Source organism: Zootoca vivipara, chromosome 12 (genome assembly GCF_963506605.1).
Source record: "Zootoca vivipara chromosome 12, rZooViv1.1, whole genome shotgun sequence".
Lineage (NCBI taxonomy): Eukaryota > Metazoa > Chordata > Lepidosauria > Squamata > Lacertidae > Zootoca > Zootoca vivipara.
Window position 1 is genome coordinate 28,736,617 of NC_083287.1, and position 21,455 is coordinate 28,758,071.

The 21,455-nt window shown below is 42.5% G+C and overlaps 1 protein-coding gene across 2 annotated transcripts in view; it reads left to right on the top strand.

Annotated features, from left to right (window-relative positions):
- The first annotated feature begins 263 nt into the window (after nt 1-263).
- Nucleotides 264-21,455, top strand: part of THSD7A (thrombospondin type 1 domain containing 7A) — a 277,260-nt gene continuing 256,068 nt past the window's right edge. For both annotated transcript variants that reach the window (XM_035129456.2, XM_060280749.1), the window contains exon 1: nt 264-525. The gene's annotated coding sequence lies outside the window, so the exon portion shown is untranslated. The remainder of the gene's footprint in view (nt 526-21,455) is intronic.

Here is a 21,455-nt window from a genome sequence, read left to right on the forward strand (position 1 = left end):
CGGAGCCGAGAATGTTCTGCCGGCAGGGGGCGCTATGCTACGCGCCCACCTGCAGCTCCTCAGAGGCATTTAAGCCCCCAGCCCCAGCCCCGCTCTCGCGAGGCGCATAAAAGGAAAGCGGCGTTTCTCCTTCTCCAGCGCCTTCAACGGCGCCCACGTCGGTCAAGGGCGCGGCTGTGCCCACCTTCGACGGTGCCCACCTGCGCTAGCTGTCGGCGGAGGCGCCGGGGAAGGCGGGCTGCCAGGCAGGCAGGCGGGCAGCGTTGCCCCGCGAGCCGCCCGGTGTCCAGGACCTGGCGGGGAATGGACGGAGGGAGCTGCTGCATTGCGGCTGCTGCGAAAGAAGCCGATAGCAGCGCGCGGCTCCGGAGCGGAGGAAGGCGGCCGAGCGGGAGCTGCGGGCGAAGCGGAGTCAGGCTGGCGGCTGAGGGGGCCGGAGGGCGAGGGCCGAGGGAGCCACGAGCCCCCGCAGCTGAGGAGGTGGCGGCGGCAGCGGCGAAGCGCGAGGTAGGCGGCAGAGAGGCGGTGAGTGGCAGCCCTGCGCGGGCGCGAGGCGACCTTGATTGCAGCTGCTCGCCAGGGCGGCCCGAGAGAGGAGGGGGCGGGGCTTTTCTTGCGTCCCTGAGCCTGCCCCATATGTATATAATTTTCATTAGCTTGTCTGTTTCACAATTTAAAATACTCATTTTACAGCCTTAAGATACCAATGACTTCCCTTCTTCTCTTTGCATGGTTCATTTTACAAAATCCTGCATATTTTACAAAAACTGTACCATTCAGTACAGTATTCCATTATTGCGTCTGTCAAAACTTGTTTACACTGCCAGATGCTGCCAGAGTTTTCAGCTGTGTACAATTATTTCCCATATATTCAATATTGACCATGAACCATCATGGGAGAGTAGAGTTGGCATTTTGACCAATGCAGGAATCTTCATGCCAGCATAGTGGGGCTCGAACCCACCACCTTGAAATTTAAGGGTCTCATGCTCTACCCACCGAGCTAGAGTCCTTTTGCATGTGTGTGATTTGTCACACACACACGTGGGCACAAACATACACATGAATTTGTAGATCTGCCTCTGCATGGCTACCCACATGACCTTTTGCACACGCTTTCAAACACATTCCTTTGGAGAGGATCCATATAACCTTTGTGGACAAATAATAATACCATGCAATAATATAATAGTAATATAAACCGGTGACAGCTGTTTTGGGATTTGAATGATGTGAGCTTTTCCTTCTTAGTTATGATCCAAATGGGAGACCCAGGTAAAACCTGGGAGGAAAGGCAGCTTTTTTTGATCAAGGTGGTGCTCTTGCTTTCTCCTCTCCTTGCAGTCCACACTATTTAGCAGACAGTAACTCTTCCTTTCCACACCACTAATCTACACCTCTTAAGACAGTGGCTTCTGTCCCCTCCCTGCTTCATGTTCCTTCAGCAGCTCTTTCCCTCTTCTCTCTCCTACATGATGTGCCCTTGGCGTTATATAGGCTATACCTTTAAAGCACATTCCCTCAGAGAATTCTGGGCACTGTAGTTCATTAAAGGGTTGCTGGGAGCTGAAGCTCTGTGAGGAGTAAACTACAGTACCCAGAATTCTTTGAGGGAAAAAATGTAAGTTGAATGTGCTTTAAAGCTATAGTATGTGCACAGCCCTGGTCTCTTCAGTTACTTGTGCTTTCCTGCATACCAGATGCTTCCCTTTGCCTGAGGCAGTGCCTGCAGCTGGAGTGAACACCTTCATTGGCTCAGGAGCCACACTTGAACACATGTGGCTCTTGAGACACAATTTGACCAATCCTGGAATAGGTCCTAAATAAATTTTAGAGGAAGAGGGCAGATATGCTGCGGATCTTGCTTTAAGATGGGATTTCCACCACTGTGAATTCCACTTGTAAAAGTTCTTCTTTTGATATTTTTTTTAAAAAACTTGTGTCCTTGGTGTATACTTGGCGTACATACACTATCCTTTTCATTCACAATTGTATTCTACTTTCTAGTATTCTTTCTTTTTTTAAAGCTTAATGATAGGTGCTAATGATAAACTGTAGCACAGAAGCTAAAATGTAGCGGTTAAGGACGAAAAAAATTGTCCCCTTTTCCTGGCAGTTGCCTCGTAATTTGGATTGTTGCTTGGCAGACAGATACACACTAGGTGCAAACTTTTTTTCATAGATGCAGTGATGAGGAAGCATTGTCTGTTGAACTTCTGCCTTCGGGATCTGTGAGGAAGAATAAATATGACAGCTCTGTTGAAGTGCTGGAATGCGCATTACCATAACCATGAATGCTTTTTAGTGTCCTTCTAATTGTCAACTTAAAAATATTAGTTGAAGTATGGTGGCCTTTCCAAAATATAGATGGGCAGGTTTGCATGTGTCAAAACAAAACAAAACAGAAGTATGTCATAAGGGATTCTAAACCTCATTTAAAACTTTTTCAAATGCTTGTTCTTATTCTCTCTGAGAATGTCAGCCTGAAATTAATGCTTGATTTGCTTGCATGAGTCATCTTGCAGCGAATGCTGTATGTATAAGCATCTCTTTTCAGTCCACCTGCTCTCTGCTTATGGTTCATTTGTCAGCAGAAGACAAGTAGGGTCCTGAAAATCTGTGCTTAGTCATACAAGGTGTTACATTACTTCTGCTGTCAGTAGCATTTAATGCAATTGACCATAAGCTGTTTTTTGTTTTTCTTTAATGCCATCATGAGTTCTTACCTTACTAAGTTGCCCAGGACAAATCTTAAAGGTTAGTGATACAATGTCTTAGCAACCATGTTTAATCTTTTAGACTCCCTGTCTTGAAAAGAGGTTTTGTTCCCTCCTTGGTTCCTTTATTTGCTCTATTGAATAATAGGTTTCTGAGCGTCTCCTAATCAAATGTATTCCTCCACATAACTGGAATGGTTGTGTAATGCACTTAGCTTTTGGTGGATATTGTTTGCTTATATGTTTGGATGACTGAATGAGTTTTATTGGTGTCTAATTCAGAGGAGCATAATTGCCATGAAAGAAATAATTGGTTCTTATGGATTATGCTGCAGGTGATAATTTAATAGAGGCCATAATCACATTTTTTCCTGCCTCTCTACCGCTTCGAAATATACGGAATGAGATTTCATCACTTCAAGAAGATGTGATAGTTTCTCTTTCTTCTTTTATTCAATAAAGCATTCATCTCTTAATGATGTTCACAATTGGTTGTAATTGCTTTATGATAGTAGGCATTGGTGTGATATTTTCAAGCCTGGAAACAGTAGTAAATTTGAGTCTGCTAAGAAAACAAGGGATTCTCTTGAGCTCCTGGAGGTGAAAAAAGGTCTCTGGCAACCCGATTTCTAGCATAAATCACAGGTAAAAGATAAACAGTGGAACCTCAAGTTGCAGACGTAATCCACCCTGGAGGCATGTCCGCAACTTGAAGCGTTTGCATTCAGAAGACTGTGTCTGCGCATACGCGGGATGCTTCTGCGCATGCGCAAACAGTGAACCCAGAAGTAACCTGTTCCTGTACTTCCGGGTTGCCGTGGGACACAACTTGAAAAGACGTAACCTGAAGTGGACGCAACATGAGGTATGACTGTATAGGACTCCAACTGTTTTGCCCAGTCTATGCATGCTTACTTCAAACAAAGTCCCCCACTGTGAGGGGGGGGGGAGAAGAAGGAGGCGGAGGAGGCGGCGGCTATTGACTGAAGATACAGAATCAGGTCCTTGGATGTTGGCAGGTGATTGTCCCCATATCAGGCTGGAAATGATTTGACCCTGGCTCATAATTACCCATAGTAATGCAACATTCAATAGAAAAAAATAACAAGAGAGCGTCACGGGTTCACCTTAGTCCCAGAAATGCTCCTCTCATGATCTTACTTGCAGCCTCTCTCCTGCAGCAGCTCCTTTTCATATCCCCACCCCACCCTGATCTTTGCTAGCTGAAGCAGAAATCCAAGATATTGTCTTCACTCTTTTCCCCACCAGGCTCCAGAATTTCAATGCACCCTAGTTCCACTACATCTGTTTATCAACTTATTCCATCAGTTTCAGTTACAATAAAAACCAGAGTGCAATTCTGTCCATCGTGCAAATGCTGGGTTTGGGCACGATGGTTTCTCTGCACTTTCTGTTATCACCACTTGGTGGAGTGTATTCTTTTCTCTGCATCTTAACACCTGTGTGAGTGTACGTTAACTGGGTAAATCTGCCAAGAGCCACTGTTGCCTATGTCTGAAGATGAAACCTCTAGAACATGTGTTGTGTGAAACACATTATCAACTGAGGAGGCTTGCTGATGGAATTCTGTTCAATCCGTGTGAAGATGGCAGAGAGATCAAGGGGTCATAGATGGAGAATGTTCTAGGAGCACACCTACACTGGGAATAAAAACAGCATGGTTGGCTGTTGGATTTTTTTGATGCCTGAGTACACATGTACAGTTTGTGTAGTGGCTCATGGGCGTAGGCAGGGGGGCAGGAGGGGGCAGTTGCCCCCCCTGGAAGCAGGCCCCCCTGCCTCCCGGGAGGCGGGGCCGGTGGGTGAGAGCGGCGCTGCCGGCGGGGCTGGTGGACAGGGGCGGAGGCGGAGCGCAGCCCGGCGGAGCGCGGGTTCGGCGTTCCGAGCCCTCCCTCCAGCTCCCCGTCGCGCCCTCCGGCAGGGCCAGGCGGGGAGCCAGGGAGCGCAGCCGAGCCGCTGTCGCCCTGCTGTGTTTTGCTTCCTTGAATTGCCCTCCTTCTCCCGGAGGCGCAGCTCCTTTCCTTGCGGGTGGCTGCTGCTGCAACGTCCTCCTCCTCTCTTCGTGCCCCTTCCTCGACGGGGTGTGGGGGAGGGGTTGCCCCCCTACCCGCCCCCTCCGCGGCCCGGGCAGCCCTGTCTGTGGGGGTGGGTGGCGCGGGGGTGGCGCCCGAAGGATGTTTGGGCGCCGGAGGGACCTTCGAGCCACGGCGCCCGAGGTCCTTGAGGCGGGCCTGCTGTGAGCTGGGAGGGGTGCATCCGGGCGGCCGCGGCTCGCCCCGCAGGCCGCGCCGCCTCGGCCGCCTCCTTCCTCCCGGCGGAAGGCTCGTGGGGCGCCTTCGGCGGGGAGTGCGGAGGGAGTGTGCGCTGGGCGGCGCTTTCGGGTGGGGCGCTCTCTCGGAGCCCTCCCCGGCAGCCGCCCCCCGACGGAGGCTCCCCGCTCCGCTGCCTGGCGTTCCAGCAGGGCGGCCGCCGCACGGTTTGCGCTGGGGGTGTGTGAGCTTGGGGGGGGGGCTGTGGCCCCGCTCCGGAGTTGCCGCCCGGGATCGCCACTCGTGGGCCGCGGAGGGCATCGCTGGCGGGGGCGCCGCGGTCGTCGAGGGAGGCTTTGCGGGGCGAGTTGCGCACTTGGCGGGCGGCTCCTGTGCCAGTGAAGGCTCCGTTTCGGACTTTGGATACCGGGGGATGCCGCGCCCGTCGGGGCGCTCGTCGGCGCCCCTCTCCCGTTTCTCCCGTGTGGGGAGGGGGCGTCGGGGGTGCCTTTGCGTCGTGGCGCTGGATGGGCTTGGGATGGCCCTGGTGGATTGTCTGTTGTCGCCTTGACATCTGTTGTGGCCCCTCCCCTCTCGTGCCTTGGCCCCGCCCTTTGCCCCCCCTGGTTTTGATCCTGGCTACGCCCCTGTAGTGGCTGAAACAGACAAACAACCCTATTCCAGTAGCCATTTTGAAAGCTGAGCACACGTTCTTGATATCTATTCTCAGGGGAACTGGGCAGGATTCAGATGGCATTTTCAGTAAAAATAGCTGATGGAAAACAGCAGAAAGCAGAGGACAATGGCACCTTCAAACATATTTTGCAATAGTTTCAAGACCTAAAGTGACTTTCAGGCTTCTGTACTTGATGTCATGTGTGCATCCTTAAAACAGATACTGTATGGCAGGCATGTCCATGAGATAGCTCCTTTAGGAAATATATTGGCATTTGCAGATTAGAATCATCCTGATTTCTAATCTTTAAATTGTTCCTCTGCTAAGAAAAATGACATTTTGTAAATAAAAAAATTACCTCAAGGGGGACAATATTGGACCTTAATAGCGTGATAGAAATATGATGTGCTGTTTCTCCAACCAACTAGATATGTGGCAGAAAACATATATTTCTTTAAAAAATAGAGATGCGGGTCATATTAATGGTGTTTGTGTGTGTGTGTGTGTGTGTGTGTCATTATAGAGATTGTGCTATTATTGAGATTAGATTTACGTGTTAGCTTTAGTGATAATGAATGGCCATTTTACATGTAATTGTTTGGAGGAAAACCCCAAACATTTAGTTGACTCTAATTAAATATACTTTTGTGGTGTTTTACTCATATGTATGCAGTGACTTTTGCTGAGGTCAATGTAAAGACTAATTTATCACACAGATTAGTATTGATCAAAGTAAACCTAAGATCAATACTGGATTTTGAGGGTCAGTAAATTTGTAAATGGGATGAAATATGGAGCACAATGTATCCATCCGGTCTAGTTCTTAAAACACGGAGAGGGGGGGGAGGTTTAAATATGTGTTAGTGGTGCTATTAATTAAAGCGTAATTAAGTAAATAGCTCAACATTTAAATAGCCCAGTGAAGCTAGACACAACTGCTATACTGCTTTGTCAGAATTAATGGGTGAAAAAGTCTCCCACACATTCCCAGTTGGGCTGTGTGAGAGATTTTCTCCTGGGTGACTTCACAAACTTCTTCTTGCATCCAATTTTGCTGGTTGCTGGCAGTGAAATATTTTTCCACTAAGCCCCTGAGCTAGCTTAGCAAAGAAGATGCAATGGAAGAGAGTGGCAATGTGACCTGCAAACACTAGGCCTTCATCTTCTGCTTTACAGCCATGTGATTAAAGAGAACTTGGACCAAGCAGTGACATGAAAAGCTTATTGTATAGTTCCTTCTTGTATGGCTTCAACTGCAAATTAGAACACTTTCCTTTTTTTTAGATAAGACCTGATTTCTTTTGAAATAGGTCAGTTTTTTCTTTGTCAGGAGCTTTTTGTGAGAACAAAGGAACCGAAATGGATCTGAGTTGGTGGTTGTCCTACAGTGACCTTCAATTGGAAATAAGAAACTAAGATTGGAATCCTGTACATGCTTACCTAAAATTAAGCCCTATTAAACTTAGTGGGACAAACCTTTGAAACTACAACAATATTATTTGGCTGCATAACTCCAGCTTGTTTGCAAAACAACGCCTGTTTTGTCAGGCTTACTGCTTAAGGCTGCCACCATTTCCTTCGGGGAGAGAAAGAGTCACATCACATTTGCATTTAAATTAAGCACATGCATACAAATGAAACTTTGCCCATGGGCCGTTGATATTGAGGGGTGCCCTAGAAAATATCCCAGCCAGACTGTAGAGCAGGGGTTCCCAACAAAATTTTCTCGAGGACCCCTCATCGAGCCGCTATTGTGACAAGGACCCCCATTAATTCCTAATCCTAAAATTAAAAAGTGAGAGCCAAATTAAGAGTCTTTTTATATTTTATATTTATACGTTTTTTACAGTTGTTTGAACATCAAATGCATTATCTTCCTCTTCATCTGTAGGCCTTTGTCGTTTTAACGAACCACTTTTTAACCAACGGTCCATTTTTAACTACGCGAACTGTAGCTTCCGCGAAAAACAACGCTTTGTTTACAAACACTACTGTTTTGCAAAGAGGCAGTGCGCGCCAGGGAGGAGGGAGGGGAATGGAGAAGACAGGGTACCTGCGCAGTAGCGCACAAATGAAGCCGACGCGCGCAAAGCATCTTGGGGAGGTGAGCATTAGTAGAAGGCGCGCGCTGCCTCTTTGCAAAACAGTAGTGTTTGTAAAGCGCCACCTAACGGCATACAGCAGAACTACTGCCTCTGTCTAATTCTAGTTTTGCGCTAGACTCTGCAGCCAAAACAAAAAATCTGTTATCATACAAAATATATTTAATATATTTTTTATTCTAATAGCATCTTGCAGACCCCTCTGGCATAGCTCGCGGACCCTTGGGGGTCCCCGGACCACCTGTTGGGAACCACTGCTGTAGAGAAGCCAAATCAAGACTATTTTAAATCAGCCTTGTAGCAACCCTACTATCTGCCACCGCATAAAAGGTAAAGGTAAAGGAACCCCTGACCATTAGGTCCAGTCGTGACCGACTCTGGGGTTGCGCGCTCATCTCACATTATTGGCCGAGGGAGCCGGCGTATAGCTTCCAGGTCATGTGGCCAGCATGACAAAGCCGCTTCTGGCAAACCAGAGCAGCACATGGAAACGCCGTTTACCTTCCCGCTGTAGCGGTTCCTATTTATCTACTTGCATTTTGACGTGCTTTCGAACTGCTAGGTTGGCAGGAGCTGGGACCAAGCAACGGGAGCTCACCCCGTCACAGGGATTCGAACCGCCGACCTTCTGATCAGCAAGCCCTAGGCTCAGTGGTTTAACCACAGTGCCACCTGGGTCCCAATATACGTTGTTATTATACAACTCTTGCAGCACCTTTCTGTTCTTTAATTCATTTTATGAACAAAGCAGAAGATCACAGTCAGCCTTGATAAGCCATGGGCTAAGATGAATTGAGGAGGAATCATGGAGCCTGCTGGAGTGAATGGAAAGGATTTATTAAGGGCCAAGCATCTTGTTTATTATATGAATCATTTATAGAAAGCTGGGCCATGTGCTGACCCTTTGGAATTTGTGGCTTTTCCCTTGAACAGCTCACTCAACACCATTAGCACAAAGTACTTTTGAAACTCCTCTCTGCTTTGTTTCTAAAGCAGTTTGCAATGTGGTATGCTGCTGTTTGTGGAAAAACAGAGCTTGCAGAACTAGGGTTGAATTAAGTGAATACAGTAAATGCGCTTTTTATTGTTGCTTCTGCTGGTGTATAAATGGCAGCTCCAGGGGTGCCTGTGGAGTGGTGTTGAGGGGATATGTAGCTTTTTCTCACGCTGCCTTCATCTTGACAAAAACTGTGTCTTGGAAGATGCAGTTTCACTTAAGTGGGAATATTGATGGCAAGGGAGCTTCCTTTAAAATGCAAATAGCAAATTCCAAAGCCATGGCAGGAAGAGAGTTAAATTTCCACCCTCCCATCACTATCCCAAAGCTGCACATACACTCCCCATGGCTGCCAGTAAAAGAACAAACATATACAGATCAGTTGTATTCACATAGTTCACATTTAGTCTGTCCTCTAGTTTCACAGTCCTTTGGATCCTGGCTATGGTTTCTAAATCCACTTATTAGTATTATTTTTAAATGGTTTTCCATATATGACTTGGATAATTGCAGAATATGAAAATGACATAATATTTGTATCATAATGCACTAATTTATGGCTTTTCAATGTCCATATTCATGCAAACTTTATTCAAATTGACAATTCAACAAGCAAATCAAACTTAGTCCTCCAGCATAAGTTTCCAGGGTTGCCCTCAAAGCTGGACAATCTGCACATCTTTGGTACACCTGCATCAGCGTAATCGGATGCCTTCATTTGCCCCAGCTGCAACAAAACATGTCTCTCCCGTATCTGTCTCTACAGCCACAGCAGGGGCTGCAACACCCCAGCAGGTTTGACTTCACTCCTGTAGACACACTCTTCCATTGTCTCCCGAGACAGACAGATGCCAACTGTTATTTTGACAAATTTAACTGTTGTGATGTTAGATTGTTTCCTAATGTCTGCCATAAAAATGCTCCTGTATTTTTGTGTTAATGCTTTTGATTTTTGGAATGGTTTCTTTTAATAGAAAGCCCCACATCTTAAATAATCCTTTAAAATAACATTTAGTGTTATATCTGACTAAGTAGGTAGCAAATTCTGTACATTTTAGCCTTGCCTCTAACAGATTTTTGTATCGTGATCAGATCTATAATTTAATTTTCATTTATACAGGAAGGCGTTCCTGCTGGTAAATTATGTTTGGAATAGAAGTGGGAGTCTGAGACATCATTGTACATTCTGAATTGATATAGAAAGTGCTCTGAGAACTCACTTTAAGTTGATGGATGAAGCAGGCATGAACATTATTCCAAGGATGCGTTGCCAAGGAACATCACTACAATGCAAATGTTCCCTTTAGGAAAGGGATTAGCACCCCTTTAAGGTTACCACTGGCAATTAGAAGAGGAGAACACAAAAACTATGAAAATTTTAAATCAGTCTTGTGTTCCTTGGTTTCAGAAGTGATACCGAAACATACACAAATCTATTTTCATAAGAAAGGAGAGGTCTGTGGAAATTAAAATTAGAATATTGTTCTGTTTTTATGTGCACATTCAAACAGAGCATGCAAAAATACAAGAAGTACAATTTATTGGATAATTACGTTCCTTTGCTGTGCAACATGCTGTCTTCAGTTCTGCTCTTTTATGGCTGTTCCCATTATCTGGACTAGTAAGTTATATATACTATAAATTATTAAAATGTGAATGTTGTTCTGCTGGAACATATTATATATGCTTCGGTACTCAATCAATTCTTGCAATAAGTCTTCCTTTTATTGCTATCTCTGTTATAAGTCTATTAGATTCTGCCCTTAGGCTTAAATCCTGCTTACTTTCCTTTCACAAATATTCCACTGAAATATTACATCATTAGTTAAGTAATTAACAAGATACCATCAGATTTTTTTTATGATGGGAAGACCTATACTTGAGCTGTGATAATTCATCTTTTTAAAAACACTAACTCCTTCCTTCCCCTTCAGTAGGTGATAAATTATTCTGTTAGCTTTTTCTAAAAAAAAGTTCTCTGCATGGTAATTCATCTTTTAAAATCCCCCCAGGAATTAAAGACTCTGGTCCTATGCACCCTTACAGTGTAACTGTTTTCTGTGGACCTACTTCTGAGTAGACATGTGCAGGATTCTGCTGTAATTCCTTTTGAGTTCAGTTGGAGATGCTTCTAATTAGACATGTATGAGAGTGAGATGGTAGTGGTTGAACTGTCTTTGCATTTAAATGCCAGTTTGTAAAATTTGTTGCATAAACAAATAAGTGGTTATGGTGCTGTATAAGAAAATGTGCCAGGACAGCAGCATCACAGCCGTGCAAAGCATGAATTGCAGGAATATGGCACATTCTCATCATATTTAAAATCGTAAGAAAGACTGGTTCTCCTGTTCTTTTATTTAGAAACCAGATATAGATACATTTAACACCCAACTCCGACTTGATCAAGTTCTCATGCTAGCCAGTCCCACTGACTGGTATATATAAAGTTTCTTCAGAATGGAGTTGCTTAGATTAGCAGAGCAATCCTGTGCATGTTTACTTTGAAGTAAATCCCAGTGCGTTCAGTGAGGTTTACTTGCTAGAAAGTGTGATGGGGATTACAATCTAAAACAGTTACTCTTAAAGTAGAAGTTTCATTCTGAGATCTTGGTTTTAAATATACAATAATGTTAAGCGTGAAAAGGGTCTTTTGTGCATGCCCATATTTGACCTTCAAACATTTTGAATTGTTTCTTGTTTTCAACAGTGGTTTGCTGTGCAGGTTGGTTGAGCTGTTCCATATGAGACATGCAGAGTTACCAGTAGTTGTGTGAATCCAAGACATTAAAGCCTGTGGCCTGGTTCACACACAACACAAAACTAAACTAAACCATGGCTTAGTGTGAGTAAGCAAAGATGCTTCTGGAGAAGAGACTGTGGCTGCTTTGTTTCCCCTCGTATTGTTCTGCAACGGCATTGAGCTAAAGCTAAGCCATGGTTTGGTTTCTTGCATAATCTGAACATGGGTTTGTAGTTTACCTCTCTCCAGACAAATTGTGAGCTGTAATCAAAAGTTGGTTACAGCTTCTTCACTTTCTGAATTGGAGTCCAAATTGGACAAGTCTTCTGTTGCCCAAGGAGTGGCAAAGGCAGGATTCCCATGGAACAAATAACTGAACAAAAATCTGCATGCAGAAAGGAACTCAAAAACCGTCAACAGTCCTTAAAATGCTGCAGAATTGAGGCTTGCCAAAGAGTGTTTCTTTTGACGTTCACTTAATTAAAGGCCGGTTTATGGCACCAAACATTGTAGAATGATTCTATATACGGAAGCTTTTAAAAGGGAAGTGTTTAGTCAGCATTGTAAGTGGAGGGGTGTGTGGCAGGGGAGGCGGAATGGATGGTCCCGAAATGTTTTGGCATAAAATAGTGTTTCCAACATGGCATCACCAGCATGGAGATTTATCAAATCTTTTCATTCCCCTCTCCAAGGAGAACTTAAACATGCCAACTTTACTTTTTTCCCATTAAGAAAATAGACCAACATAATTTATTATCATTATAGTACAGAGTAAGTATAGCTTAGAAAAGGAAGATAATGCAAATGTGTGATTCTATTTTTTTTCTTGATTAGAAAGCTTTTAAAATATAACTAGGTCTAAAATTTACACTTGTGCTTGGTTCATTTCACTCTTGGATAAGGAAGGATTTTTGATTGGGAAGACACATAATGCACTTAAAATATGGCTGGACACCAAGAGGAAAGTATTGTGTTTATTAGGGGCTGCCATCCATGTGCATAGCCAGGATTTATGTTCGCGTGTGTGTCAGGAGTCAGCTTCATCTGCTGAATAGCAGCCTGAAAGGGGAGAAGGGGGCGTGACTCCACCTGCAGCTGATTATAGGCTCATTAATCTTTGAACACATTGGTGGTTAGCACAAAATTCTTCTTTTCTGTATTTCATTTCCCCAGTGCATTGCAGATATAGCGAGAGGGATAAACGATATGAAAATGATGTGATCTTTGAGCTTTATTAGCAACCCAAAATAACCTGGTACACCTGAATAGGGAGGTATGTTTTGGTAGTTAGAAAAAGAAATGATTCATAGGAGTGGGCTGTGAATCTGTGCATGTTCATCACCATATCTCTCAAGCGTCCTGTTCTAAGCAAGACATCCTTGATCACAAAAGTCAATCCCAGCTTCCTTTTGGAGCCCAGAACCTTCTGTTTTTTTGGTCCAGAGCTCGGGCACGAGTTTGGCATGAGTCAGCAGGGTCGCGCCAGCTCTGGCATAGGGATGTTTGGTAATACAGTGGTACCTTGGTTTATGAACACAATTGGTTCCAGAAGTCTGTTCATAAACTGAAGCGTTCATAAACTGAAGCGAACTTTCCCATTGAAAGTAATGGAAAGTGGATTAATCCGTTCCAGACAGGTCTGCGGAGTACTCAACCTGAAGCGTACTTAACCCGAAGTATGGGTGTAATTGGTTCCAGAAGTCTGTTCATAAACTGAAGCATTCATAAACTGAAGCGAACTTTCCCATGGAAAGTAATGGAAAGTGAATTAATCCGTTCCAGATGGGTCTGCGGCGTTCGTAAACCGAAAGTTCGCAAACTGAGGTGTTCATAAACCGAGGTTCCACTGTAGCTTAATCGGAAGGTACAGCACATGCAGCACATGGTAAAGCACATGCTCGGCATTCAAAGGGTCCCAGGTTAAATCCCTGGTGTTTCTTTATTATTTATGTATTTCATAAGATTTATACACTGCTTGATTGTCAAAACACACACACCCTCAAAGTGGTTTACAAAAAGATAAAACAAGAAAATCAAGGTGGGGGAATCAAAACCATAGCTTAAAACATACAAAAGTTAAAATACTGATACAGATTAACATTACTTCAACTTGCTGAGTATCTGGGTTGGCTTGTCTAAATACAAATGTTTTTAGCAGGCGCCGAAAAGAGGGGTCCTGAGATCCCAAAGAGCAGCTGCTGATCAAAATGCACAATACAAGACTAGATGGGCTAGGTGGAACAATAGTCTGGCTTTATCAAAGCCAGCTTTCTATACGCTTGTGGCCCATCTGCTCTTTCTAGGAGCTGAATTGCATGAGTATATGTGGCCCTGAACCCTCATATAAACACAGCCTTGCCTATACAGCGTGAATATTGCACTATGTGTAGCCTCACCCAGTTTTCAGCAAAATGCCCACCCTACAAATAGGACAGGAGAATGTCATAGCAGACAGCATTGTGTGTAGGGCTACACAAGCCTCAGCTGTGTCTTTTGCTAGGACCTTCTCCAACTTATGAGGCTCCTTCATCTCCAGATGCCCATCAATAAATAGCTGGTGCCATCTGCGGCCCTTGCAGTTGTACAGGCAGTGACCGATTTGCATAGGGGTTACATTCCAGACCCCAGTGTGTGCCGGTGGGCCCCATGTAAGGCCGCCCCTCCGTGTTCTGCTCCCTTTTCTGACATTTTTGCGTCACTTCCAGGTTTGGTGTGATGCACGTGTATGCAGTTGTGCACATGTCGGATGTGCCTAAAATGGTCACTTCCTGTATTTCAGAATTTTATGAAGAAAAATAATGTTTCTTTCTTCCTTTGGATGGAAAGCTGCATAGGCTGTCTATCCATGAATACATTGATGCTAAAAGTTGCTAACTACAATGATATAAAAATACAGTACAGAAACAAAGCAATTAGGAAAGCAAGTCATGGCAAAGAGCTTGTACTGTATTAGAATATGGATTTTTGGGTCTAAAACCATTCAGGTTCAGAAAGGTAGCTTTGCTAGTGTATTGTAGCAAAATCTACACTCTTGTGGCATCAACTTAACTAATTCATTATGCTTCTGTGAGCCACTGTGGTCCATGAAAGCTTTTGCCACAACAAACTGCTTAGCCTTTAAGGTGTTACCTGTGTCCTTGTTGGGTTTTGAAATGACTCAGAAGTGACTTACTAAGTATTGTCACTGTGACTGTGCCATACTTTGGATTTAATCACGTGAAAATTTTCGACAACAATGGTCACCTTTTTTTCTGTTGCGCTGTGAATGCATTGTTAATCATGGCATCGTACAGTGATCTTTGAAATAAATCCTGTATTTAATGGCAGTGAAGAATAAGAACAACAAAGAGATTGCAAAGCATATAGAAACAGGAAATAGGAATTCCAGGGGCCATGTAATGTAGAATCACATAAAAGTACTTTATAGCAAAAATCACATAAAAGTTCTTTATGGAATAATAGTGTGATAATCTGGTAGGATTCTGATAAACCTGTAAAAAGAAAAAGGATTAGATTAGATTAAAGTGCTTGTCGATGGTAGGATGTGTTCACCCCCACCCCCAAACTCCCATTGAAGACATGATTGATGTCATGTTTGTTTTTTCCCTTATGGATCTTAAGTCAGCAGGGGATGGGATTGGGGGTGGGGGAACAACAGTGTAAAATGTTTTCATCATAATGACCTTCACTACTGACTTTTTCCAGTTTGCTCTGCACACGATTAAGCTTTAAAGAAAAGAGGCTAACAAATGCTCAGTACAGTCGCAAATGAAAACAACATATTTAGGTATGTATTAAGTTGCTTCAGCTGCTCTTGAAAGCTAGCAGTGGTGGAAACAGTCACACACCTCTTTATTTATTTTTAGCTGAGTTTAAAAACAACAGACCCCCCCCAAAAAAACACCTGTTAGAATAATGCAAGTCTGCTCGCCCCAGAATACTTTTCCTCTTGATTGCTGCCAATTTATGGCTAAAATGGGGAACCTGGTCCCTTCCAAGTATTGCTAGATTACAGCTCCCATCATTGGTGACTATTGACCATGCTGGTTGGGCTGATGGGAGTTGATGTCCAACAACATCTGGAAGGTAGTAGGTTCCTGAAGCCTGCATTGTGGGAAGGAAGGGGTCTAATGGTATGAAAACATTGTGTTACAATGTCTGGTGAATGAGAGAGGTGATAATGAGGTTTCTAGATTGTACTTGTTTACAGGTGAAACTCTGAAAATTAGAATATCGTCGAAAAGTGCATTTATTTCAGTAATGCAACTTAAAAGGTGAAACCAGTATATGAGATAGATGCATGACATGCAAAGCAAGATATGTCAAGCCTTTATTTGTTGTAATTGTAATTATTTGCCGTTAGCCGGGTCAATTATAAATGGAATGTGATTAATGAAATGTAATAGCGATGTTTATTTTTGTATTATTGTAACTATTTCTTTTATTACTGTGGAATTTTCCAAAAGAAAGCATTTGTAAAAAAATTTTTTTAAAAAAAATTAAAAATAATAAGTTCCATTACTGAAATAAATGCACTTTTTGATGATATTCTAATTTTCCTAGTTTCACCTGTATGATCTGATGAGCTAAAATTCAAAGGTGTGGAGGCAGAAGAAGTTGAGCAAGGCTTTCTGTAGGATGGGTGGGGTGTTATAGAAGCCTGTGGGCCCATAACCTGTTAGACTTGGGCCTACCATCTGTTGTTTATACTACACCACACTTTGACCAGCATGATCAGCAGAGTAGGCACAGCTGCAGCAGAACACCAGAGTTTTCCTGCTTCCCAGTACTTGGTCTTTTCCAGAGTTCCTGGTTAAGAAAACTCCTTTCCCACTCAGTTCAACTCAAAGTATAAAGGGTTTATGAAGCATAAGCACACTATCTGCATTAACTTTAAGAGATGCTGGTACACCACAAACTATTCTACTGTGATATGGTCCTCTAGCCTTCGAGATAAACCTTGTAATGATACAAGCATACAGAGACATCCACTAGCAGTTTACCATGCTTGCTCATGCTGGCGAATGAATCGAAGGAGGCAATGAGACACTCAGGTATAACTGGGCGACCTCCCTTCCTTCCTGTGGGGCAGACGTCTGGCAATGAAACCAAAAAGCAAACCCTGAGGAGGGGCTTGTGATAGCAGTAGTGAGCTGAGGGGGAAGCTTTGGGAAGTAGGCATGAGGGATCTGGTGGGGTCCTAAAGTCCACACACTTTCTTCCCAAAGCTTAGGAATCGCTAACTAGGCTTTGGGAAGGAGGAAGGTGTACAAAAAGGCGTTACAGACACAGTACTCTCAATTAATAAATCTGGAAATTGAGTGGAAGGTAAAGATGATGAGGCAAAGAACCTTTGAATCAGCAAATAAGTGTGGAAAATTGTTGGCATGGCAAATGAAAAAGAGACTAAAGCAAAGCACAATAAGCAAGATAATACAGGAGGGAAAGATAATAGAGAAACCTGCAGAAATTAGGAAATGTTTTCAGAAATATTATAAAGAATTATATAAGAAAGATAAAGTAGATTTGGGAGAATTGGATCAATTTGTGATAAAATATGGATTACAAAAAATCTCACCTCAAAATAAAATCATACTTAACAGCAGGATAACAAGAAATGAAATCGAAACAGCAATCAACCAAATGCAACTGGGCAAAGCACCAGGACCAGACGGACTTACTGCAAAATACTATAAGACTTTAAAGGACTGGCTAATACAGCCTTTGATGGAAGTATGCAACAAAATATTGGAAGGGGATCGGGCACCAGAGTCGTGGAAAGACGCCTTCATCACATTGTTGCCAAAGGAAGGGGTGGACAGAACTCAAGTTAAGAATTACCGTCCCATTTCCCTATTAAATGTGGATTACAAAATTTTTGCGAACATTATGGCATCGAGATTGAAAAGAATCCTTAAGGACTTGATACACCATGATCAAGCGGGTTTTTTACCAACAAGGCATATGAAGGATAATATACGGAACATTGTAGATATATTAGAGTTTCTGCAGACTAAAAAGAATACACATGCGATCTTGATGTTTATAGATGCAGAGAAGGCCTTCGATAATATTTCATGGGATTTTATGAAGAAAAATATGGAAGGTATGGGTGTGGGTTCAGGTTTTATGAATGGCCTGAATGCATTATATTATGAGCAAAAAGCGAAAATTATAGTCAACAATGTGGTGGCGGAGGAAATTAGAATTGAAAAAGGAACTAGACAAGGGTGCCCGCTCTCCCCACTGCTATTCATAACGGTCCTGGAGGTGCTGCTGAACATGATTAGAAGGGAAGAAGAGATTAGAGGAGTAGTGGTGGGGTCAAAGCAATACAAATTAAAAGCCTTTGCGGATGATTTAGTGCTTACTTTAGAGGACCCAGAAACCAGCGTAGTTAAAGCGCTGGAAATAATTCAGGAGTTTGGACATGTTGCGGGGTTTAAATTGAACAAGGCTAAAACGAAGGTTTTAGAAAAAAATTTGACGTTAGAGGAAAGAAATAAGATACAAGAGGCCACTGGCTTGAACTTTGTAAAAAAGGTGAAGTACCTGGGGGTAAACATGACAGCAAAGAATTTGAATTTGTATAAAGATAATTATGAGAAGATGTGGAATGAGATAAAAAGGGATCTTGAAACATGGTCTAGTTTAAAATTGTCATTGTTAGGTAGAATCTCAGTTATTAAGATGAATGTATTGCCAAGGATGTTGTTTTTATTCCAAGTCTTACCTATAATTGATAATGTGAAATGCTTCAAGGAATGGCAGAAGATGTTATCGAAATTTATCTGGCAGGGGAAAAAACCCAGAATTAAGTTTAAGATTTTAACAGACACTAAAGAAAGGGGGGGCTTCTCTTTGCCAGACTTGAAATTATACTTTGAAGCTGCGGCTTTATGTTGGATGAAGGAATGGTTTTTGCTAGAAAACACGGATGTATTAGACCTGGAAGGCTTTGATAATGTGTATGGATGGCATGCATATTCATGGTATGACAAAGCAAAGGTGTATAAAGGTTTCAAGACCCATATAATCAGGAAATCATTGTTAAATGTTTGGTTGAGGTATAAGGATTTATTAGAGAGTAAAACACCCAGGTGGGTTTCACCACTGGAGGCTAAAGCCTTTAAAAGGCGTAATATGGAAGCCAGATGGCCAAGATATAAGGATATTTTAGTACAGGAAGGTGAACAATACAAACTTAAACCATATGACCAGTTGAAAGATGTACTATCTGATTGGTTACAGTATCATCAAATCAATGAAGTGTTTAAAATGGACCAAAAAGTAGGTTTTCAAAAAGAAGAATCCAAGTTGGAAACATTGTTGTTAAACTCGAAAACTAAAAATCTATCTAAGATGTATAATTTACTGCTGGAGTGGCAAATGAAGGACGAACAAACAAAGTCAGTAATGATAGAGTGGGCCAAAGATGTTGGACATAATATAATGATACAGGACTGGGAAAAAATGTGGAAAAAATCTATAAAATTCACAGCATGTAATGCTTTGAAAGAAAATATGTTGAAGATGATGTACAGATGGTATCTGACCCCAGTTAAGTTAGCAAAGATGTACCACACACATGATAATAAGTGTTGGAAATGTAAAGAAAGAGAAGGGACGTTTTATCATATGTGGTGGACTTGCCCCAAGGTAAAAGACTTCTGGGATAAGATTTATAACGAATTAAAGAAAATGTTTAAAAATACGTTCATTAAGAAACCAGAGGCCTTTTTGTTGGGGATTTTGGGGGGGGAGATACCAAAGAAAGAGGTTACGGTTTTTTTGTATGCCACAACAGCAGCGAGAATGCTGATAGCACAGAAGTGGAAGACACAGGAGATACCTTCAGTGGAAGAATGGCAAATGAAAATGTTGGACTATATGGAACTGGCTGATCTGACCGGAAGACTCCGTGACCAGGGGGAGAAAGCGACAGAAGAAGAATGGTCAAGTTTTAAGAGTTATTTGAAGAAATATAGTATTGTAATTGATTAAGAAGATAAGGATTTTTGAATGTTACTAGGAATTGCAGCGTAGTATGAAAGTAAAGTGAAGAAAGATAGAGGACGAATATATTTACAGAATATTAGAAAAGAGGAGTGAGATATAGTAACCTTAGAAATGGATAATGAGCTAGAATTGCTATATGTGATTAATAGTGAATCGCAGCGAGTAGGGAGCAGAGGAAGTCGTAGTAAGAAGATTAGAATAAAGATTTAGAATTGTGATATTTTTTTTTCTTTTTTCTGTTTTGTATGTATTCTTCTACTTGTTTTTGTTATTGTATTGTTACTTTATTAATGTTAAAAAGAATAAAAAATTTTTGAAAAAAAAAAAGGGAAGGAGGAAGGTGGACTCTAGGACCCCACCGATCCCTCATGCCTCCTTCCCAATGCCACTGCCACTGCCCCAGAAACTGCCTTCTGCCCTGCCTGGGGCCACCCAAAAGGGCCTTGACGCACGTGTTAGTCCACCCTGCACTAGATGGTTTAGGACATTTGTTCAGCATCCATCTCATTTATTCCCCAATGTACATATATTAATAAATAAAGTTTAAGGGGAAGAAAAATCTGTTGTTTTCAGGGTGACTCTGACCACATTCCAGTTTTTTACCTACCCACCCTATTGGGAAAATGTGTGAAAAGATTGGAGCTCCCCAGTGTTAGTCTTTGCACTACCAATATGTTTGCTTAATAATATTGTAGGCAGCAAGTAACAGTATTCTATGACAAATGTGTTTTTTAGATTAACTTGGTTGTGAAGTATGTCACCACTGTTGTCTTTAGTGCTATTGAAAGCGCTAATCTTGACCTTTTGCTTTAGAACCTTAATAAAGAGTTATAAATCCCTCATTTTCTTTTGAAAATGTTACGAAATGAGTCGTGACATTCCTAGTGAGCTTTATTAGCTTATTTGCGTTGAATTGTGGTTCTAAAAGCAGGGGGGGGGAGGGTTTTTAAATGTCATTAGAATTAATTATCATATATTTGGTAAAAAAAAAACCCACTGTAGTCAGGGTCCTCGGTGAATTTAAAATAGCAGTGTAATGACTGGCATTTTGTCAAAGACAAATCCAGGGGTATCTTTCCCCCCTGATTTGTTCAGATTCCCCCCAGGACATGGTGGAATAGAGCTTGTAGATGAATTCCCTCTGGAGTTTTTATTGCTCTTTCCTGGAGCTATTCATTAAATGGCACCAAAATGAGACACAAAACAGTCTGGATGACAATCTGTGAGCTGCACTGGTGTGAGGAAACGAAAAGGTGTCAGAATTAAATATTTGACTTTTTGATGATAATCAAATATACCCAGAGCTAAGGAGAATAAAATATATGGTTCCATGGAGAGGTCGAGCCAATAATTGGGCTGTCTTCACCGTCTCTGATTGTAAATGTTAACACTTGCCGTAACTCATGGCACTGTTGTTTGCCTGCTGTAAACAGATCAAGCTTCAATCGAATTTATTTTGTTTTTCAAAGAAGCAGTAATTTGATTCAACAACCCAAAATATATTGCCACCCTGGCCCAGTTTGCATGTAGCCCTAAGCCAACCACGGCTATAAATGTGAAGGAGCAAGTGAGAGTACCCTCAGCAAAAATATCTGCTGATTTGCACTACCTGCTGTCCTAAACCATGGTTTAGCTTTCTGCTAAGTGTGAACCCAGGTTCATGATTTGGCTTCCCTAAAACAAACTACAAACAGTAAGCCTGTTGGCTATAGTTCTTGGTTTGTTTGGAGTGATACAAACCCACAAGCCCAGGTTCAGGTGTAATATTAAGCCCAACCTTGGGTAAACTGCAAGACTGGGGGAGAAGCAAAGCGACCACATTTTGTGCTTTGAGTACGTACATGCTTGATCATGCTAAGCAATAATTTGGCTTAGTTTCATGTAAACCAGGCTGTTGTGTGTTTCCTTGTCCCTTTCCCCCATCTTCACTGGTT